The sequence below is a fragment of the Zea mays genome, chromosome 10 (genome assembly GCF_902167145.1).
Source record: "Zea mays cultivar B73 chromosome 10, Zm-B73-REFERENCE-NAM-5.0, whole genome shotgun sequence".
Classification (NCBI taxonomy): domain Eukaryota; kingdom Viridiplantae; phylum Streptophyta; class Magnoliopsida; order Poales; family Poaceae; genus Zea; species Zea mays.
Window position 1 is genome coordinate 85,351,038 of NC_050105.1, and position 15,952 is coordinate 85,366,989.

Consider the following 15,952-nt stretch of genomic DNA (forward strand, 5'->3'; position numbering starts at 1 on the left):
ACTTGATAGTTGGGGCGGGGGCCAAGGCAGTTTCCCCCTTGCCCACTCTATAGGATCGGCCCTGCATTTGACGACATTGATTTTGTAGAGAATTTTTACAAGGATTATGCACATGACATTGGCTTTTCTGTCCATATATATGGACAACAAAAAACATATGACAATGGTGTGGTCGAATAGAAACGATACTTATGCTCAAGACAAGAATATAGATAAAAAATAGTGTCGGTGTGAATCCATCTAAAAAGGTACGACACGGTAGAGAAACTAGATGTGGATGTGATGCTCATATTTATGTTAAGTGCAATATTGAAGGCAACTACATGATATCAAAAGTGAATGAGGACCACAACCATGATCTTGTGCATCCTAGCAAACTAAACTTGCTAAGATCCAAATGCTTTGTAACTGAGAAGGCAAAAACTACACTTTTCAATTGCTACAAAGCAAGCATAGGAACATCACAAGCATATAGACTACTTCAAGTCAGAGTTGGAGGGTTTGAGTATGTTGGTTGCACAAAGAAAGATTTACAGAACTACTATTTTTATTTCAATAACAAAATCAAAGACGTTGATGCCTAGATGTTTATTGATCAATTTGGTAGGATTAAGGAATTGGACCCAGGGTTTTTCTTTGAATGTGAAGTAAAAGATGAAAGATTGGTTCTGGTGTTTTGGGCTGATACAATTAGCAGGAAGAACTACATCCATTTTGGCAACTAATGAATGGTTGATAGGAAGGTATAGAATCCATGAGTCATGGGTTCTAGCTTATTTCAAAGATGTCAGGCTTGCAGGTATTCTTCGAACAACTTCAAGGTTAGAGAGTACAAATTGAAAGTAGTCTAGAGGGGTGAATTGGCTAATCCTAGAAATTTCACCACAAACTTCGAACCAAAGACAAATTACCAATTCAACTGGTGTAGGCCGGTTCAACCTATACCTGGACGGTTGAACCACTTCGAACCAGCTCAACTACAAGAATAGATCTAGGCTAAGAACAACACAAAATATAATGAGAAATTCTTTTAAAAGAACTCTAGGGATAATCTAAGTCAAATGTGGTGGATCGAAATGGAGCAACCCCACAAAATCCACACACACAACGAAACGTCGAGGCCTTGCTTCACAAATACAAAGTATGCAAGAGAACAAAACAAGAACACAAGACATAAGATTTATCTTGAGGTTCAACCACACTGATAGGGAAATGTACCGTTGAGACATTTCTATTTAGTTTTGGTGATTAAATGCTCAACACATTTTGTTTAGACTAACATCATCTTATATGAGCAATGAGTACATATAGTTAAAGCAAATTGAGAAAAAGACACTTTTAGGCTTGAAAGTGGGCATAACACAAATCCATATGATTCCAAGTGAAAAAGGTATGCTCTGAACACTTAGTCAACTGTTTTGGGTACTAATCATATTTGTTTAAGTGCTAGGGACTATATGAAGTCAAGTCAAAAGGAGCAAAAGAGAATAGGAATGAAAAAGAAAAAGTTGGACTGGTCTGCGTAGCACCGGACATAAATAACATAAGTTTATTTCAAATATTGGGTCTCATGGTATCACCAAGTTTTATATTGCTAAGCAGACTGTGCAAATTCCAAAGCATGGATGTGCAATAGATCTTCTAAAGTCAGTGACTTTTTCTAATACAACAGGTATCTGAGACATGTCAATACTAAATGTATATGTTCCATGATCTATTTAAATTTCTTTCTTTATTTCAGATTAAAGCACTCTGTAGGCCGTTCCTGACTTTTCAGGGGCCCAGTGCGAAATCCGATATGTAGGCCTCATCCACACACAAATATATATAATTATATATATTATCGAATATTTGACGTATAAAAATTATTATGCATTGTTTTGAAGTTTATAAGATAACAAATGTAAAATATAGCCAAAAACACTTATTTGTTATCTAATATCATTAAAATATCTTCTAACATTTTGTGATACAAAGTCATCGCTTATATCATTGTCGGGTACCGTAATTAGGGGTACCCCCAACACTCCTAAATACGGCTGGTAACCACCCTCAGCACGAACCGCAAAGACTGATGGGCACGGTTTAGGTCAAGGCCTCGTCTACCAAGGGACGCAATCTCGCCTCGCCCGAGCCTAGCCTCGGGCGGGAACAGTAGTCCCGGACGAATTCACGCCTCGCCCGAGGGCCTCCTCAGGCGGTGGGCGCACCCTCGGCTCGCCCCAAAGCCCAGCTCGAGAAGGCTTCATTGTGAAGCAACTTTGGCCAAATCGCCTCACCAACCGACCGTATCGCATGCGCATTTAATGCAGGGATCGCCTGACACCTTATCCTGACATGCGCGCCTCAGTCGGCAAGGTCGAAGTGACCGCAGTCACTTTGCCCTTTCACTGATCGACCTGACAGGAAAACAGCGCCGCTCGCCCCGCTCCGACTGTTGTGCCACCCACCGGGGTAAGGCTGACAATAGCCAAGTTCAGCCTCGGGCGCAACAGGAAGCTCTGCCTCGCCCGACCTTAGGCTTCGGCCTCGGGAGGAGGTCTCCGCCACGCCCGACCCCAGGCCTCGGCCTCGGGAGGAATCGTGTCCTCGCCCGACCCCGGCCTCGGCCTTAGGAGAAGTCTCCGCCTCGCCCGACCTTGGGCTCAGACCAACCGCGCCACAGGGGATACATCATTACCCTACCCCTAGCTAGCTCAGGCTACGAGGGAACAAGACCGGCGTCCCATCTGGCTCACCCCGATAACAGGTAATGATGGTTTCCCACGTGCGTCCATGACGTCGGTGGTTCTCAGCCCCCTACGGAAGCAAGGAGACGTCAGCAGGATCCCAGCCGCACCACCAGCTGTGCTTCTACAAGGCTCAGGCACTTCTCCGACGGCCACGTTATCGCGTACATAGGGCTCAAGCACTTCTCCGACAGCCACGTTGGCATGTACATAGGGCTCAGGCACTTCTCTGCCAGACACGTTAGCGCATAGCTACACCCCCCATTGTACATCTGGACCCTCTCCTTGCATCTATAAAAGGGAGGTCCAGGGCCTTCCTGTGAAGGGTCACGCGAGGGACGAGCAAACGAACAGGCTCTCTCTCTCTCTCTGTCGCGACGCTTGTAACCCCTACTACGAGCATCCCCCGGTGCGAGATAATACAAGCCGCATTCCCCCCTTGTGTTCCATCTTGCGCCAACTCATCTGGGCAGGGGCACACAGCGACAAATTTACTAGTCGGTCCAGGGACCCCCTGGGTCTGAAACGCCGACAGTTGGCGCGCCAGGTAGGGGCCTACTGCGTGTTAACGAATACTTTCCCGTTGAGTTCCAGATGGGTAGTCTTCAGCAACCTCTTCAGCCCGGGACGGTGCTCCGCTTCGGGAGTCTCGAGTTCATGTCCCTCGACGGCAGCTACGACATGGTACTCCTCCCCTTGCAGCACGATAACAACGACGGTCGTCAGCTCGCCCGGCGGCGGCGAACTCGACGACGTCTTCCCCCCATGGTGGAAGAGCAGCATCCGGGTTTGCCCTGCCACCCTCCTCGCCGCAGGAGGAGGAGACGGGGCAATCGTGGCCAGGCAGGAGGCGGCACCTCATCGGCTGTCGATCCAGAGCGAGTCGACGACGCCGGCACCCCAGCGGGGGACATGTCGGGTGTTGTCCTCGCACCTGAGACAACGACGGGTGTCGTTTCCCCACGACGTGCCAACCCCAAGCGGACTGATGACGCCAGCACTCTCGCGAAGGACTTGCTGGGCGTTAGCCTCATACCTGAGATGACGGTGCATTCCGCCCCCGACGCGACTTCACCACTGTCCATCGATCAAGAGGTACCGTCCGTTTTCCACCCTATCCCTTTTAGATTCAGCTTCGATCCACCAAGCGACCCCGCTTCGGTGAGCGCTTTCGCAAGGGCATATCCTGACCTTCCAGGGTATCCTATGCGGTCATCTTGGGACCGACTGACGGCCGTCTCAACCTCCAGGCCCCCGGGTTCTGAGGAAGAAGACGACCCCGACTCCGGTTGGGATTTCTCCGGGCTCCGTGATCCCAGTGCCATGCGAGACTTCATGACCGCGTGTGACTACTGCCTCTCCGGTTGCTCTGACGATGGCCACAGCCTTGACGACGAGGGTTGTGGCCCAAGTCGCGAATGTTTCCACGTCGATCTGGGGGATCGCGACAAAGGCAACCACCTCGGTATGCCGAAGGATGACGACCCTCCTGGGCCTGCGTCTCGCGTTGACATCCCGCGGGAGCTAGCTGTGGTCCCAGTCTCTGCGGGGGGTCAGGACACACAGCTCGAGCAAATCCGCGAGATGCAGGCCAAGCTCGACGAGGAAGCAGGGCAACTTGTGCAGCTCCGGCAAAACATCGAGCAGGACAGGGCAGGCCGAGCACTCGCCGGAGAAGCGCGTCATCGGGCCCGAGACGTCCAACGTCTTATCGTTGACGATGCCAGGGCAAGGCTGCCCCCGGTCTCTAGCGGGGTCGGCCATAATCTAGCAGCAGCAGCAATGCTACTCCGAGCAATGTCGGAGCCATCCACCACCGAGGGTCGGCGTATCTAGGGAGAACTCAAGAATCTCCTAAAGGATGTCGCGGTCTAACGGGCCGAAAGCTCTGCCTCCCGAAGGCAAGGGTGCCCCTCGGAGCATCGCCCAATGACCTCCCAACTCATGCGGGAGGCCTCGGTCCGCACCGGGCGCGCGCGGGACGGGACGCCTGCAGCCCCGGATCGCCTCGGCGACGAGCACCACCGCCGCGACCGTCGAGCCCGCCGCGACGAGAAGGTGCGCCGAGGCTACCACCCCAGGCGCGGAGGACGCTACGACAGTGAGGAGGATCGAAGTCCCTCGCCCGACCCCAGGGCTCGGCCCTGTAGCATCCCAAAAATTCAAATCCTGAAATTTTCTCAAACTTGCTCTAAATTCAAAATGAATTTCAAATTTCATTTCAAAATGTTTGTTTGCAAGTTGATATCGACAAATAAAATATAGTGGTCTATATTTCTCTCCAAAATCCTCCTCAAAATATCCTACAAATGTTTCTCCAGTGATCCCCCTCAAATTCTTTCCAGAAATACCGCCCAGATATTTCCCCAGTAATCCCCTCAAGTTCTTTCCAGAAATATTGTCCAAATATTCCACCGATATATCTCCAAGTATTTTTCTTCTTGAGAAATACCTTCAGAATGATTTTTCAAGTCCCTACAAATATTTTCTTCAAAACTTTCCTCATGCTCATACGTATACGTATGCCTCCGGTGTCATACGGTGAGCTCTACAAGCTAATCTCACTTATACAAGACAAATACATGCTAATCTCCCACTAATCCTCTCATCCTCCCACTAATCCTCTCATCCCTCCCCCTAATCCCCCCACCATGGCTATAAATAGAGGGGCAAGGGCCTCCTCTCATCCCACCCCAAGCCATTTCATGGCAACTCTCTCCCCCCCCCACACACACCCACTCCATGTTCCACACAAGCACACACTAGCACAAGGATCGTTCGATCGTTCTTCGATCGTTCGTCCCCTGTTCTTAGTTTGTTCGTTCGTTCGTCCGATCATTCGATCGTTCGTCTGATCGTTCATGGTTCGTTCGTCCGTTCGTCCGATCGTTCGATCGTTCGTTCGTTCGTTCGTCCAAATAATCTTTTTCCTGCCGTTATGCTGCCGAAATTCCGTTCGTTCGTTCGATCATTCGATCGTTCATCGTTCGTTGATAGTTTCTATTCATCGTTCATCGTTCGTTCATAGTCCCTATTCATCGTTCTTCCAGAAAATCTTTGTCCTGTCGTTATGCTGCCGAAATTCCGATCGTTCGTTAGTTCGATCATTCGATCGTTCATCGTTCGTTCATAGTTCCTATTCATCGTTCATCGTTCGTTCATAGTCCCTATTCATCGTTCTTCCAGATAATCTTTGTCCTGCCGTTATGCTGCCGAAATTCCGATCGTTCGTTCGTTCGATCATTCGATCGTTCATCGTTCGTTCATAGTCCCTATTCGTCGATTCATCGTTCGTTCATAGTCCCTATTCATCGTTCTTCCAGATAATCTTTGTCCTGCCGTTATGCTGCCGAAATTCCGATCGTTCGTTCGTATGATCATTCGATCGTTCGTCCGTTCGTTCGTCCAAATAATCTTTTCCTGCCGTTATGCTACCGAAATTCCGATAGTTCGTTCGTCCGATCATTCGATCGTTCGTCCGTTCGTTCATAGTTCCTATTCATCGTTCATCGTTCGTTCATACAAACTATTCACTATCACTATTCACCATTACTATTCACCATTACTATTCACATACACTATTCATCATCGTTACTATTTGTCATTACTATTCATCATCGTTACTATTCATCGATGATATCTATAATTTCTTTTCCATCGCCACTATTCATCGTTACTGATCATCGTTACTATTCATCGGTCATCTAGTCATCCCAAATTTCAACTACTCGTACATCATGTTGTCCAGTCCACCTAAGACCAGCCAGACCCATATTCCAGTCATACGAACTCCGGTGACTGTGATTTTTCTTCCAGTAGGGAACTTCCCATCTGGTCACCCATCCCAGGTTTCTCCAAGTTGAGCACGCTTAACTTTGAGAATCCTTTGAACCAGGCTCCCAAACTCAGATTCCAATAAATCTCGTTTCTAAATTCTTATCAAACTATTCCCTACCCAACCATGTCATCCCTTAAGCATGGTCCATATTCCAGAAAACTCCCAAAATACTCTTGTCCCATATTCTGCCTATAACTCTCCTGTTCATACTAAGTCAGACGATTCATTCGAAACTATTCTCACCAACAGTGAACTTCACTGTGCTACACCACATACACCCAGCTATAAATACACCCAGCTACCCTCTCCCTCTCCACACACACTCAACACCCTCAGCCAAGGCAAACACCCCACCCACTCAGTTACTCTGCTCTGCCGGCTACACACATAGTGTCGCTTCGCCTCCAGTCCACCCTCCTGGTAAGCACCTCCGCTCCACCACCAGTAATATCACAACACCACATGACACAGATTCTACTCAAGACTCTACCCATCCATATATCACTATTCTGACCACTATACTAAATATTTGTTGGTATACTTGCTGGTTTGTATGTTTGCTTGTTCATGTTGCATAGTTATCGGAGCGTTCGTGCCGTCTCGTGGAGGCCACATCTGCAAGTCTACGCTAGGCGGTGGAGCCAGAAGCCAGTTCCGCGAGCTCCCCTTCCCCCTTCGCCGAATAAGCACGGCAAGCTCACTGGATCCCTTTGATGCATAAATTACCTATGATTTTTCAACCACAACCCTCAGCCTGTTATTTTATGCATGATATGATTTTGAGACAAGTTATTATGGCCACCCAGCCGCTTGCCGCAATCAATCCCTGATATATATGTTCCAAATGATTTGAGAACAGGTGTGAGATTTCAAAAGAAAATGCTTTTCAAAATGTGTGTGATGAAGGGTTTTCACCCTTATCACCTTGTGAGTGGGATAATCAGGGACTCCCTGGTTTAGGGGAGGGCCTAAGGTGTTGGCTCAGCTGGTTTAGGCGTGAGCAGAAGGATTGTCCCCTCATATAAGGACCGGTTTGTCATCTTCACTACCTGTACTCTTTAATAGTACAACCACTCGAGACTGTGTGGGCAGTCACTCAATCTGAACTCGTACGGTCCAACCCCAGGGCTATGAAGGCTGGGGAGCACCGGGAGGATAAGGAGGGGGAAAGTTTTGTCCGGTTTGGATATGGCGGTGGCCTGACTCCTTCCGGATAACCGTTAAGGTTAGGACGTGCGGGGAAAGAAAGAGATTCGGATTCGGGTCTCACTAGCTATGAGATCGCAGAGCCGGACTAGTGGGTAAAGTGTACACCTCCGCGCAGAGTTTGAAAACCTATTCGAATAGTCTGTGTCCACAGGAATGGACGAGTCTGGTATGGTATGGCAATTAATGTTTTGTTTTCAAAAAAAAAGATGGTTTTGAGAAAAGTGGTTTTTAAAAGGTTCGGCGGTTGAGCCGTGAGCTATGGTGGACGGGAAGTCCAGTAGCTGTTTTTGAAAATGAAAACCAGTGGGAACTGCTGAGATACCTGGATGGTTTAGTCCAGGGGATTTTGTTATAATACTGAAAAACTTCCTGCTCCTTTTGGAGAGGATGCGCTTTGCAAAAATACAAAATGTTTTTCAAAACAACTCTGCATAAAATATTGCTGTTTCTGCAAAATATACTGAGCTCCACATATTCCATGCATTATATCTGATTTCCCCATTCCGCGGGTGAAGGTGGGCTGCTGAGTACGTTTGTACTCACCCTTGCTTATTTGTTGTTTTTCAGAAAAAAGAGATCGGGTAAGAGTTACGACTGTTCCCAACCTTGCCTGTGGCTGTTGGACCGCTGAATTGCTTCACTGCGTATATCGGGCTGCTTCAGCCCCACTCTGATGATATGTCTCGAGTTGTGGACCAACTCTTAAAGTTGTTCGCCACCTTTGTAGGTTTGTCTCGTTTAAGCAGATTTGGTATCATCTGATGTATAAATGTGTTTACTAGCCTCCTGGGACTAGTAATTGTATCACATTTGAGTCCCAGAGGATTGGGGCGCTTCAGGTGGTATCAGAGCTGTTAGGTTGGCCGCAGGACGTAACCCTTAGCCTGATCCAAAAGTTTTTGAGTCCAAACTATTTTCTTAAAAAAATTCTTGCTCGCATCCCTTCATTTCAAAAATGTTTTCCCCCTTTCCTTCTCTTAGAAGTCAGATGGAGGTTCAGTGCCAAACCAGCTTCTGCCAGAATGAAGATGGTTTCCCCAAGTTGCTGAGAGCATGCACAGTCCGCCTCGGAATCAGGAGTCAGCCAGAGTATGATGGTCGTGAATTCGTCGAACATGGCACAGAGAAGTGTGTCGTGACTGTATACATTGGATCCAGTCCGCACCATGTGGAATGGAGTGTCACTGCTGCGGGGCACAGATTCAAAGACACCTGCCAAGTCGTTGCTCGCAAGGCATTGAGGGCCCTGTGTCAGTTCTATGAAGAAGAAGTGGCTAACACCCCGCTCAGATTCTTTCCGCCTTTTCAGAGAGACCGTCCCGTTTGGATGGCCAGGATGCGTGCATTGGAAGAGCAGCAGCTGCTTGAGGATGACCCCACAGTCGTGTACCTCACTGCATACCTGCTCACCCTGGATGCACAATATGATTTCTTGGCTCGGCACCACCGTCAGATGATTGCTCGAGCAGAAGATGCAGAGAAGCTCAACCGTAAGCTCCATGTGGATCTCACCACAGCTCAAGCCCGTGTAGCTGCCTTGGAAAGTCGTGAAGTCATTGCTGTTGAAGCCCTGAAGCAAGCCAAGGATGAGCACATCCAGAAGTTGATGGAGGCCTACTTGGTAACCCATAACCAACGTAGAGCCCTGCGGATCCAAGAGCCTGCTCCATCCAACCCAGTTCAACCCAGGAGAGCTGAAGACCCCCAGATTCTTGAAGGTCACCCGGTCTCTATCAGAGGAGAAAAGAAGGCTTGGGAACTCCCGGAAGGAGCCATAGTCTTGGAAGGAATTCCAGTCTCCCCTCAGGCTATGGATAAGCAAGAGCACCCTGAATCCTCCCAAGATCCCCCGCCAGAGTTGTTTGAGCCCCTCACCATGAAGAAGATTCCAGCACCATCCCTTGAGGTCAAGGAAGAAGCTGCAAGCACCCCGCCAGCACCGCCGCCCTCAGAGGAGCTACAAGAGCCAGTCCCGCTTGAAGAAGAGTTCGACCCTGTCCTGCCATCTCAGTCGCCGCCAGAAGAAGTCATCAACGTCAGCTCCCTCTTGACCCATCCAGGAGATGTCTCAGATTGAAGTTGTGTGCCAGCCCTGCCAGAAGAGAAGTTGTCTGGTCTGAAGTTAGTATGCCCAGTCCTCTGCATGCATTGGGTAGTGAAGTTTTTCTTCACTTTGGCTAGAGCCCTGCATGTATGAGAGTTAATCGTGTAGACTCGTGTTTTGAAAAACTCTAATTGTGTTGCCCCCTAGGGCATTTCAAAATGAATTTCGCTTGATGTTTTCCTCCCTTTTGAGTGCATATGTGATGCTTTAACGTTAGTGCTCATAAGTTGCATTTAGCATAGTTCTCAATTCAGGAGCCAAGCAATAGTAGTTATGCTTAGCCACCGAATCTGAGTAGTCCGTGCTTTGGAAAAACTCTATTCTTCCCTTATTCAAAACATTCGATTTGTTTGTGCTTATCATTGCTGAGCTTGTGTGTTTTTTTTAAGAAAGGTTTTCTCTAAAAAACATAGATCACAAATTAGATCTAATCCTCACCTTATGCTTCCATTCTCATCTTAACCCATCTCAAGAGAAAAGTGCCTTACCCAAGAAGATACCGGGAAGCTTACCCTTGAAGCCTGGAACAAGCTACAGAAGAAGCCAGTCCAGCCGCTCAGTCAAAAGGACCGACCGTGAGAATCAAAGCACTGCCCCTGAGTCAAAGTAAACAGGAAAAGAGGACAGAAGGAGTTATTACCATACACAGAGGCAAAGATTCTTGGAACCAGAGACCACAAACATCAGGGTCATCGACCCCACCACTCACCCGTGCCCCCCCACGCGTGCCCGCCTCCATGCGCACTACCACCGCCCCACGCCCCCCTTTGCAGCGCACTACCGCCGCCCACGCCACCTTTGCAGCGCACCCACCGCCACCATCATCGCCGGCAACACCAGGCCCCCCTCCCCTTATCGCACCCGCTGCCGCGTAGCACCTACTCCATCACCACTGCTCTGCAACCGAACACCCCCGCTCGCCTATAAAACCCCCCCACCATCTCCCTCAACTCCCATCTCGCTCAAAGCAAAAGCACACTCCAGATAAATCCCCTCTGCCAAATCGCAAGCAACTCCATTTTTCCACCCCCTTGCCCCTAAGATCACAATGCTTGGTGATTCTTGGGTTGAAGACTGTTGTATATGGTTCAACATCTTCGGTTTCCTCCTCTGTATGATGGTAATACTCTTTGATAGAATCCTCGAGTGGGAAGAGCGAAGAGAAAGAAAGAGGCAGTGAAAAGTGAAAAGTGAGAAGAGAAAAGAAGATAGTGAAGAGAAGATGAGAAGAAGGTTGTCCCAGAATCAACCCTGTGTCAGTCATTTCTCCGCAGCCTGCTCAAGCAGCAATAGCAGAAGAAGGCCCCATAACACCCTTGTTATGAGGTACTTCAAGGAGTTCAAATCCCCAAGATTCAAGAGTTCTACCCTCATTCTTTTTAAGTGGGGTAGTGTTCCAGTAAGGTTCCTGCTATGGAGAAAAAGAAGAAGGCCTGTAGCAAGCTTGTGGAGGACCCAATCGTCCAAGCTTATAAGTTTCTGGATGAGAAGTGGTCACCCAAGTTTTGTTGATGAAGCACCAGAAGACCAATCAAGGAAGGAATCCATGTGGAAGTTCGCAAGAGAAAGGTTTGCGTGTTGGCATCTATGCTTCTTCAATAAGCTAGCTGCCAAGCAAAAGCTAGAAGCCTGAAGATGACCTTTGAGTAGCCAGAATCAGTGTTGCAATCGACAACCGGATGCTCCTGCAAGGCCAGATTTTATTGAAGTTCCATCTCCTCGAAGAGTTGCAAAGTGAAGATATGTAGCTGAAGTAAAGCTATACCCATAACCCTTCTAAGCCGAATCTCGAGGACGAGATTCATTTTAAGTGGGGTAGATTTGTAGCATCCCAAAAATTCAAATCCTGAAATTTTCTCAAACTTGCTCTAAATTCAAAATGAATTTCAAATTTCATTTCAAAATGTTTGTTTGCGAGTTGATATCGACAAATAAAATATAGTGGTCTATATTTCTCTCCAAAATCCTCCTCAAAATATCCTACAAATGTTTCTCCAGTGATCCCCCTCAAATTCTTTCCAGAAATACCGCCCAGATATTTCCCCAGTAATCCCCTCAAGTTCTTTCCAGAAATATTGTCCAAATATTCCACCGATATATCTCCAAGTATTTTTCTTCTTGAGAAATACCTTCAGAATGATTTTTCAAGTCCCTACAAATATTTTCTTCAAAACTTTCCTCATGCTCATACGTATACGTATGCCTCCGGTGTCATACGGTGAGCTCTACAAGCTAATCTCACTTATACAAGACAAATACATGCTAATCTCCCACTAATCCTCTCATCCTCCCACTAATCCTCTCATCCCTCCCCCTAATCCCCCCACCATGGCTATAAATAGAGGGGCAAGGGCCTCCTCTCATCCCACCCCAAGCCATTTCATGGCAACTCTCTCCCCCCCCACACACACCCACTCCATGTTCCACACAAGCACACACTAGCACAAGGATCGTTCGATCGTTCTTCGATCGTTCGTCCCCTGTTCTTAGTTTGTTCGTTCGTTCGTCCGATCATTCGATCGTTCGTCTGATCGTTCATGGTTCGTTCGTCCGTTCGTCCGATCGTTCGATCGTTCGTTCGTTCGTTCGTCCAAATAATCTTTTTCCTGCCGTTATGCTGCCGAAATTCCGATCGTTCGTTCGTTCGATCATTCGATCGTTCATCGTTCGTTGATAGTTTCTATTCATCGTTCATCGTTCGTTCATAGTCCCTATTCATCGTTCTTCCAGAAAATCTTTGTCCTGTCGTTATGCTGCCGAAATTCCGATCGTTCGTTCGTTCGATCATTCGATCGTTCATCGTTCGTTCATAGTTCCTATTCATCGTTCATCGTTCGTTCATAGTCCCTATTCATCGTTCTTCCAGATAATCTTTGTCCTGCCGTTATGCTGCCGAAATTCCGATCGTTCGTTCGTTCGATCATTCGATCGTTCATCGTTCGTTCATAGTCCCTATTCGTCGATTCATCGTTCGTTCATAGTCCCTATTCATCGTTCTTCCAGATAATCTTTGTCCTGCCGTTATGCTGCCGAAATTCCGATCGTTCGTTTGTTCGTTCGTTCGTCCAAATAATCTTTTCCTGCCGTTATGCTGCCGAAATTCCGATCGTTCGTTCGTCCGATCGTTCGTCCGTTCGTTCATAGTTCCTATTCATCGTTCATCGTTCGTTCATACGAACTATTCACTATCACTATTCACCATTACTATTCACCATTACTATTCATCGTTACTATTCACATACACTATTCATCATCGTTACTATTTGTCATTACTATTCATCATCGTTACTATTCATCGATGATATCTATAATTTCTTTTCCATCGCCACTATTCATCGTTACTGATCATCGTTACTATTCATCGGTCATCTAGTCATCCCAAATTTCAACTACTCGTACATCATGTTGTCCAGTCCACCTAAGACCAGCCAGACCCATATTCCAGTCATACGAACTCCGGTGACTGTGATTTTTCTTCCAGTAGGGAACTTCCCATCTGGTCACCCATCCCAGGTTTCTCCAAGTTGAGCACGCTTAACTTTGAGAATCCTTCGAACCAGGCTCCCAAACTCAGATTCCAATAAATCTCGTTTCTAAATTCTTATCAAACTATTCCCTACCCAACCATGTCATCCCTTAAGCATGGTCCATATTCCAGAAAACTCCCAAAATACTCTTGTCCCATATTCTGCCTATAACTCTCCTGTTCATACTAAGTCAGACGATTCATTCGTCACTATTCTCACCAACAGTGAACTTCACTGTGCTACACCACATACACCCAGCTATAAATACACCCAGCTACCCTCTCCCTCTCCACACACACTCAACACCCTCAGCCAAGGCAAACACCCCACCCACTCAGTTACTCTGCTCTGCCGGCTACACACATAGTGTCGCTTCGCCTCCAGTCCACCCTCCTGGTAAGCACCTCCGCTCCACCACCAGTAATATCACAACACCACATGACACAGATTCTACTCAAGACTCTACCCATCCATATATCGCTATTCTGACCACTATACTAAATATTTGTTGGTATACTTGCTGGTTTGTATGTTTGCTTGTTCATGTTGCATAGTTATCGGAGCGTTCGTGCCGTCTCGTGGAGGCCACATCTGCAAGTCTACGCTAGGCGGTGGAGCCAGAAGCCAGTTCCGCGAGCTCCCCTTCCCCCTTCGCCGAATAAGCACGGCAAGCTCACTGGATCCCTTTGATGCATAAATTACCTATGATTTTTCAACCACAACCCTCAGCCTGTTATTTTATGCATGATATGATTTTGAGACAAGTTATTATGGCCACCCAGCCGCTTGCCGCAATCAATCCCTGATATATATGTTCCAAATGATTTGAGAACAGGTGTGAGTTTTCAAAAGAAAATGCTTTTCAAAATGTGTGTGATGAAGGGTTTTCACCCTTATCACCTTGTGAGTGGGATAATCAGGGACTCCCTGGTTTAGGGGAGGGCCTAAGGTGTTGGCTCAGCTGGTTTAGGCGTGAGCAGAAGGATTGTCCCCTCATATAAGGACCGGTTTGTCATCTTCACTACCTGTACTCTTTAATAGTACAACCACTCGAGACTGTGTGGGCAGTCACTCAATCTGAACTCGTACGGTCCAACCCCAGGGTTATGAAGGCTGGGGAGCACCGGGAGGATAAGGAGGGGGAAAGTTTTGTCCGGTTTGGACATGGCGGTGGCCTGACTCCTTCCGGATAACCGTTAAGGTTAGGAGGTGCGGGGAAAGAAAGAGATTCGGATTCGGGTCTCACTAGCTATGAGATCGCAGAGCCGGACTAGTGGGTAAAGTGTACACCTCTGCGCAGAGTTTGAAAACCTATTCGAATAGTCTGTGTCCACAGGAATGGACGAGTCTGGTATGGTATGGCAATTAATGTTTTGTTTTAAAAAAAGATGGTTTTGAGAAAAGTGGTTTTTAAAAGGTTCGGCGGTTGAGCCGTGAGCTATGGTGGACGGGAAGTCCAGTAGCTGTTTTTGAAAATGAAAACCAGTGGGAACTGCTGAGATACCTGGATGGTTTAGTCCAGGGGATTTTGTTATAATACTGAAAAACTTCCTGCTCCTTTTGGAGAGGATGCGCTTTGCAAAAATACAAAATGTTTTTCAAAACAACTCTGCATAAAATATTGCTGTTTCTACAAAATATCCTGAGCTCCACATATTCCATGCATTATATCTGATTTCCCCATTCCGCGGGTGAAGGTGGGCTGCTGAGTACGTTTGTACTCACCCTTGCTTATTTGTTGTTTTTCAGAAAAAGGAGATCGGGTAAGAGTTACGACTGTTCCCAACCTTGCCTGTGGCTGTTGGACCGCTGAATTGCTTCACTGCGTATATCGGGCTGCTTCAGCCCCACTCTGATGATATGTCTCGAGTTGTGGACCAACTCTTAAAGTTGTTCGCCACCTTTGTAGGTTTGTCTCGTTTAAGCAGATTTGGTATCATCTGATGTATAAATGTGTTTACTAGCCTCCTGGGACTAGTAATTGTATCACATTTGAGTCCCAGACGATTGGGGCGCTTCAGGCCCCCGCCTCGGCCTCGGAAGACGGTCTCCGCCTCACCCGACCCCAGGGCTCGGACTCAACCTCGACCCCGGAAGAGGGTCTCCGCCTCGCCCGACCCCAGGGCTCGGACTCAGCCTCGACCTCGGAGGAGTCACCGCCTCGCCCGACCTTGGGCTCGGACCGACCACGCTACAAGGGGATACATCATTACCCTACCCCTAGCTAGCTCAGGCTACGGGGAACAAGACCGGGGTCCCATCTGGCTTGCCCCGGTAAACAAGTAATTATGGTACCCCGCGTGCTTCCATGACAACGACGGTTCTCAGCCCCTTACGGAAGCAAGGAGACGTCAGCAAGGATCCGACAGCCCCGACAGTTGTGCTTCTACAGGGCTCAATCGCTCCTCCGACGACCACGACATCACATGAACAGGGCACTAACACCTCTCCGATAGCCATGTCGGCATGTACATAGGGCTCTGGCTCCTCTCTGCTAGACACGTTAGCACATTGCAACACTCCCCATTGTACACCTGGACCCTCT